This window comes from Lytechinus pictus, chromosome 5, assembly GCF_037042905.1.
Source record: "Lytechinus pictus isolate F3 Inbred chromosome 5, Lp3.0, whole genome shotgun sequence".
NCBI lineage: Eukaryota > Metazoa > Echinodermata > Echinoidea > Temnopleuroida > Toxopneustidae > Lytechinus > Lytechinus pictus.
In genome coordinates, this window is record NC_087249.1 from 22501098 (window position 1) to 22508853 (window position 7756).

Sequence of the window (7756 nt, forward strand, 5' to 3'; positions counted from 1 at the left end):
CTCGCGATCACATACACTTATTATTATGTACATATTTAAAACCAATATCCTTAAAAATAAACCTATTTTTTGTATAATACGAGTCCATAACCGTTCATATAGAATCTGCCTACACATATATAATGATATTCTTTAAGACGTCTTTTTATAGATTTTCATAAGGCGGCTGCCAATTCTTATTGACTTCAACGACTTAAATTACGACATAACTTAGCCTATACTTAAGTTGCAGTAACCTTCTTCTGTGTATACATAGAAGAAGGCCCCAAAAATGACTGAAAGCTTGTGAATAAACTTGATGAACTGAACCCCGGCTACGTTTGATTGCTTTATTCTCGCTGTATCTACATAATTATAGCATCCTCTCAAATATATACTAGAAAGCACCTCGCAATGTATAGGTCCCTGCTCTTCACAATTATATATATATATATATCATATATGCATATTTATGTATAATTCATAACGATGTTAAATTTCTAATATAATGATTAAAAGTTGATCAATGTTTTTTTTCTCTAAACGAGCAGCTGTAAATTAATTAACTTAACCAAGTGCATAATAAATATAGGTTGATTTCAATCTCGCTTTTACTGTCTACACATTTTATCTTGCGAAAAAACTGTTAACTATTATCTCCGCAGATCCTGCCTGCTACTAAATAGGTTCATTATTGCGGATTGAAATAATCGCTAGAGGGTATTCATTTGTCTCGCAATCTACTACCAATATGGTCAACAAGGAAATATTTTCGTCACTTGATAAAGAGTTGCAGCGGCACTCAAAGCTCGTGAACTTGTAAGCTAGTGAACACTTTTTGCGAGAGTGATCACGAATTTCCTAGAAAGCTAGTGAACACTTTTTGCGAGAGTGATCACGAATTTCCTTGTTGACCATAGTAGATTGCGAGACAAATGAATACCCTATAGCGATTATTATCATTATTCTTTTTTTATTATTATTATTATTACAGATGATGTGAGACAAGACTAATTCATCTTCCATGGGCTAGTTGAATGACTGATTGATGAGCTTGGAATGCCTTCATTTGCTCGTGTTATAGATTGTAGATTATGTTTTTAATTTCAGCCCGAATTGAGAGGAAAAACCCAACCACAGTCCCATACACTAGGACCTATACCTCATCATCATCCTATAGACAGAGAAAAGCATTTTCGAAACTTGGACTAAATATTTGCTCGCCAGCATTTCTCTTTAGCGCCAGCTATAGGCTCGGTATTCTGCATTGTATATTTGTTTTGCTAAATCTTATAGTAGACTTGTTAACTGCAAAAAAAGGGTGAACGCTGCATTTTTTAGTACAAATGTGTGCCTCTTGGCATGTATATTCCTTGAACCCATTGGAAAATTTTTATTCAAAGAGACACTCTGTATCTATGCAAATTAACCCTAATTTGCATAAATTATGTAAATTAGCCTCTAAAATGAGTAATTTACTAAAAATGTAAAGCTACTTCATAGAAATGTCAAATTTGATGCAAAGCCTGTGTGGAGGTAGCAAAAGAAAACTAATAAAAAAAAATGCGGTAACCATACATTTCATTACCTAATTTGCATAAATTATACACATTTTCAATAAAAAGTGCCTCTTTTTCAAATGATTCTGGATAATCTAATTTGAATAAAAGTATCAATAAATGTGGTATGTAAATAATAAATCGAGAAATGTGTCTTAGGGTTTGGGAAAGACATTGAACAAACAAACTTTTTGAAATATGCAAATAATCCCTAATTACCATAATTCATGCATAAAGCTGCAAAATGCTCTGAACATTAGAAAAACCGCATTAATAATAAAACATGTCTTACTCGGGACAATCTTATGATGATGAAAGGAAAAGAAACTATACATCATAAAACTGTATCTTTGTAATATTCAATATTTGCGTTAAATTCATTTGTTTGTGATATTCAGTGCATAATTTGCATAAATTATTCAAATTAGTACTGTATGAAGCTTTTGTGTGATTTTGAATGATTTAAACTTAATAAATAATGATATATGTGTTAAAAAGGGTTGTTATAAAGTATTCGGGCACAAGGAATTAACTACATCTATGCAAATGACCACTTATTACCATAAATACATACTAATGAGTTTACTTATACTAATTCCATGAATAGTGTAAAACACTTCAATTACCAAAAATTAGGCATTTTATTCAAATGGCAGTACTAACGTTCTATGGATGGAGGAAAAGAAAACATTTATCCATCAATATTGTCGTCTAATTTGCATAAATTATGTATGAATTATGCATAAATTGTCATACATTATGCAAATTCGAATATAAATGGCTAATTTTCGCAGTTTATATCTGATTCCCAATTATCATTGTGGCACAATGAAAACTAACGTTCATTATGACATGAAAGAGAAAAGTAAATACAGATAGAACAGTTTGTTGGGTATATAACTACGCAACTTTTCATATTATGCTAATCACAGTTGATATAATTATATAGTTCCAGACAATATTATTTAATTGCTTGTATAAACTAAATTGATTCTCTTCTAACATATACATAGGGGTTATATTTACAAAAGTTGGTCCCACAGTTAAGAAACTTTTAGAGTTTTAGAGTTCACGGTCTAAAACTTTTAAATGCTGCCACAGTTAGCAAAACAAGTTTTTATATTTATGAAACCTCCTCTGCTCTTGGTAAAATTAGAGAAAGACGGAAAAGGGCATTATTGCAGTTTTTGTACTTAATTTTATTCTGGTTTCTGTTAATGCGTATTTTGAGCCGTTTTAGTCAAATGAATTACCTACATACGATGTCATTTATAGGGAACTCTGCACTTCAAACATTTTCTTATTTATGCTTATTATTTTGTATTATGTAACATTATATTCTGTCAATTTATTTCTTGTTATGTATGGAGAAAAGTAAAACATTGCTTTGCATTTTACATGCAATGACGTTCTGGTATCCAAAGCCTAACCCCATTGGGAGCCTCTAGAAGGTACTCCCCACCCCTTTCTCAATATCAAGAGTTATATAATTTTTATTCGAAATTATCGCTATCATTTCCACTAATCTTTTGACAGAGGACTAAAGGTTGCATTAAAAGACGTCCTGGTACATTGAAGCCTGTACCATATACTATTTCTTGTTGCTTGTCAAAGTAGCCCCATCACTTTCCTTTGACTATATAAGTCTATTTTAAGTATCCTTTTAATAACGCCCCTTCTGTGAAAGGGGCGCTTTTTCTGAATATTAAATCAGCTTATATTTTCATCAACGTCCTAAGAAGATAAAGGAGGCATAAAGATTGAATGAAGAGAAATCCTGACAAATTACAGCCTATCCCCATCGAAACCTATATATAAGAAGTTACACGACTAATTATCTTATTGATTACATTTCTGCAAATTCTGCTACACTGTAAAACCACTTCAATACTCATTGTTCTCTTGGATAAGAAATAGAAGACCCTACTCTAGTGGTTACATTAGCATTTGGAACATCAAAGCATTTCCCAATGGGAGCCCCCATGGCATTTCTAGTACACGAGCACACATTGTTCGTAACATAGACATATTCTTTCAATTAGATGGGTATTGGTACATTTTCCACTATCTTCTTGTAATGTAATACTAAATATGAGGTTCCATTGGAAAATGTGCTTTTACTATACATAAGCTAGCCATGGTAACTATTAAAAAGTAAGAGGAATGCTTTTGGCCCCAAAGGGGATTTAAAAAGTGTAGTATGGAAAGGAGTGGGGAACCATGAAGGTACGCTCTGTACCATGAATTTTCTACATGCTACCTGTGAAATGATGCCTCCTATATTTATCTATAATATGTAATATAATATGTAGAATTGTGGGGGGGGGGGGGTACTTCGACAGGCACACGATGTTGGATATGTTTCAATGTGCCGGATTTTCTCTACCTGTAACTTGCAGACAGGCAGAGTGTCCCCTCTATGTTTTTAAAAATCAATTAAAAAAAAATGGAAGTGACTTTTCCATGTAGAAAAAAATGACGGTTGTCCCAATTGAGAGTTCCAAAAGGACGCTGGTTCAAACATAGAGTCAAATTCGGAATGAGATGTAATACTTTCGACAGGCAGGCTCCTTTGTAGAATAGGATGTAATTAACTTATAACATGAAATCGACAGAGCAACGCCACCTCTATCTATTAAACAGAGGTTCGATAAAACTAAAATTTGCTTTATTAGGTGTTAAAGATGCCTTTTTGCCACCGTGGGGGCTACAAAAAACATGAAATATTTCAATATAGTCAAAGTATAGAAAGAGATGGGGAACTAGCTCCCTTAGAAGTAGGCTTTAATTTGCCAGAATTTCTTATTTTCATATAGCCTGTGCACTAGAACAATGCCTCCTCCAAGGCACTGTGAACGATTTTAACAGGGGGTGCTGATGTAAATTTGAAAAGCAAAAAAGGTTCAATGTAAAATTTTGGTCCCAAGAAATTTAACAAGCAAATAAACAAAAAGGAATGCACTACAAAATGAAGGTTATTTTGGTAACGTTTTTTTTTCGTTTTGTCACATCTGCCGGAATTCCAGGGGGTGCTGTCTATGGAGGATAATACACGCAGCAACCCCCCCCCCCGAAAATCTTGCGGGTGCTTCAGCCCCCGCTTCCCAGGGCCAGGGCCTCTATATAATGTAGATGCTGCCTTTAATAAGTGCCCTTTTCAAGATGAGGGCTTCATTTAGACGATATTCTAAATATATATTGTCAAAACAAAATAAAGGGTTGGGCAACTTCGACAGGCCACCGTCATCATGGTCATGTACACGAACTTATTTTATGCGATATAAAACAATGCCTTCTATGTTGTTTTTTCCAAGAGGAGAATGTAAAGCGGCTTTACTGTGTAGTAGAAATGCATCTTTCTTCCGACTGGGCTCTAAAAATATTTAAATTCAACATAGAGTGGAATCAATAAAGGGGTTTCAGCAGTTAAGAGTTTACGTGTGGCTGTTCTTCAATGTACCACAGCTCCTCTACATGTCACTTGTAGAGTATTTTCTCCTTAATCTATTCCAAGATATCAATACAAACAAAAATAATCTTTTGAGAGTTCTAAAGACAATAAATTATTTTTTGATACATAAAACCAAAAGGGAAGGGGTATCCTAGGCATGCTCCTGTTGGGTTATAGCCTTTACTATAATAATAATAAATATTAATATAAAAATATGAATATAAAAGTTGCTTTATTATACCAAAAAACGCCATTTGCCTTGCCGGTGGATCTAAAACACGATATTTTTTTATTTAGTGTCGAAATATGGAGGGGATGGGGTAAATTCGGAGGGCTCCCGTTGGCGTAGGCTGAAATAAACCAAAAACTTTCTTCAGGAAACATGTTGACTGATGTCTCATACATCTGTCTTTTCCAAGTCGATAATACAAGTCAAACTGGTTTTGTAAAGTAGCAGGAATGCCGGGGGAATGCAGTTTTGCCACTTCGGGGTCTCCAAAAGATAGATATTTTAATACAGTTAAAATATGGATTGAGCTGGGGGTACATTCGTCATGATACATTTTTGAAGTGCCAGAGCTTCATTAAAGCAGTAACCTGCAAAGAAATGTCTCCTGTAAATTTTCCAAGAGAAACAAATTAGAAACAAATAAAACAAATGGTGTTTTACCGATACCGAAATGCATTTTGCCCGTATATACCATAGATTAAGATTACGGTGTGGCAGACACACCAACAAAAGCGATACGAGAAGCCGATGCAAGCTATTGTGTTAGGATTGTGTTATCTCAAATGACATACCATTGATCGCTTTATTGTCGGATTCGTTAGTGTGACTGGATATAGAGGTTTGTTTTGGTCTCGTTTTAGCGCAATATCACGTAATACATTTTGACATATTTTCCCTCTTTCTAAGCAAATTAAGACACTAATACTGTCATGGAGCATATCGATGTTTTCGCTAATATATTCTCTTTCATGCAGAATGTTGATATTGTGCATTAATTGCTGTTATTTATAAAAACAGTTCAGGATTCATGAAAAAATACTCTGTTTTAAATCATAATTTGCATAATTCATGTAAATTAGGTAATAATAAACAAGGATATCCCAATCATTTTATGACAATTTACTTCCCTTTCTTACCCTTAGTCTTTATTTCCAATTTTAGGGCAGTTCTGGTTAAATATATATTCTTAAATACCTGTTTTCACTATATCGACATAATATGTAAATTTATGCAAATTACTTGCTTATTTGCATAGATACAGCGTGTCTCTTTGGATGAATCTTTTTCTTTTGACTCAAGGAACATTTGTGCCAAGTGGGACATTTGTACTAAAAAATGCAGCGTTCAACCTCTTAACAAGTCTACTATTATGCATGATGACCAAAACGATTCGAATGAGTCAATCATTGGATGTGTGATGGGAAAGGGTTCCAAGCTAATTTATCGAAGTCCAACTCGGTGAAACTATTTAGAATGGTGTATTTAAATCAATAAAGTCCCACCGCATAAGCGCACCCTTTCGGCAAAACCGGGGGGGGGGGGGCTTTGGTATATAGAAGGGTTGGATTCCTCTTAACGCCATGAACGCGACGCACCCTCACCCACCCTTTCGTTACAAGAGTATTTACCCCCTAGATAAAAATTATTACCATCACTTCAATCTAATCGTATCCAGCTTATTTTCTTATACATTTGTACCGAATAAAAAAGAAAATGCAATTTGGCGTTTCCGAGTCATCGTACAGGCCTGCATTATCTTACGGGAACACCCACACGATAAGGAGATATTTAAAAGTCACATCACGGCGGAAGTTGGACAAATAAAATCTTTCACGCGTTCTTAGTTAGGTGTCCAATTTGCGACGGGAAATGAGAGGCATATTAGGGTTTGAATGAATATTTCATGACATTCGTCGGCCATATCTTGTTTAACCGAAACCCCAAATGAAGCGATCGTTAATACAAAAAGGTCGGTTCCTAGAACTATCCTTTCGATGGTAAGGAACTTCTATAACTTTCACTTTGCATAAATCGATAAGTTGCTGGGGACGAGACCCGTTGCAAATGCTAATTGAAACCAGAATGCTTGTATTTTTCCTCAGCCAAAGAATGTTTATATGTATGGAGAAGTATATAGGTGATGCAATGGAAAGATCGCATTTTTCACTGTTTGGTGGACGATAGGACGGGTTTTTTTTTTTCCCGAATGCTCTTGGTTATTTTTCATGGTTTTTAATGAAAATTATGAAATTGTCCTGGTGTTGGCGTACACATATATTGCTAAGATTATTATTTCAACGTGAAGAAATAATACTAAATTCCCCATCACATGTAAAAAAGTACTGGTACAACAATGTCCAAAACAGTATCAATTTCCCAATGTACCTAATATAAAGTGATATTAATATAATTGTGTAAAGTCTACTCCACTGGGATGCTGAGTTTGAAAAACATTTGAAAATTTCATCAAAATCGGATTATATATAAGGTTTTCATGACTTTTCGACATTTGCATATTTCACGAAACAATGATATACACATCATTGGTTGAAGTATGAAAATAAGGGAGTCGAGGAAGACACACTCTCAAAATACACATCTTATTTTGTTATTTGATATGTAAAATATTAAATTTTCCTCCAATAATCTAAAAATTGGTTCATCACAAACAATGTACAATGATTGTTATTGTAAGCATAATTTATTATGAATCAGTGAAGTACGGAGCCTTTAAAGTGCCATCGACTTGACTTGGCG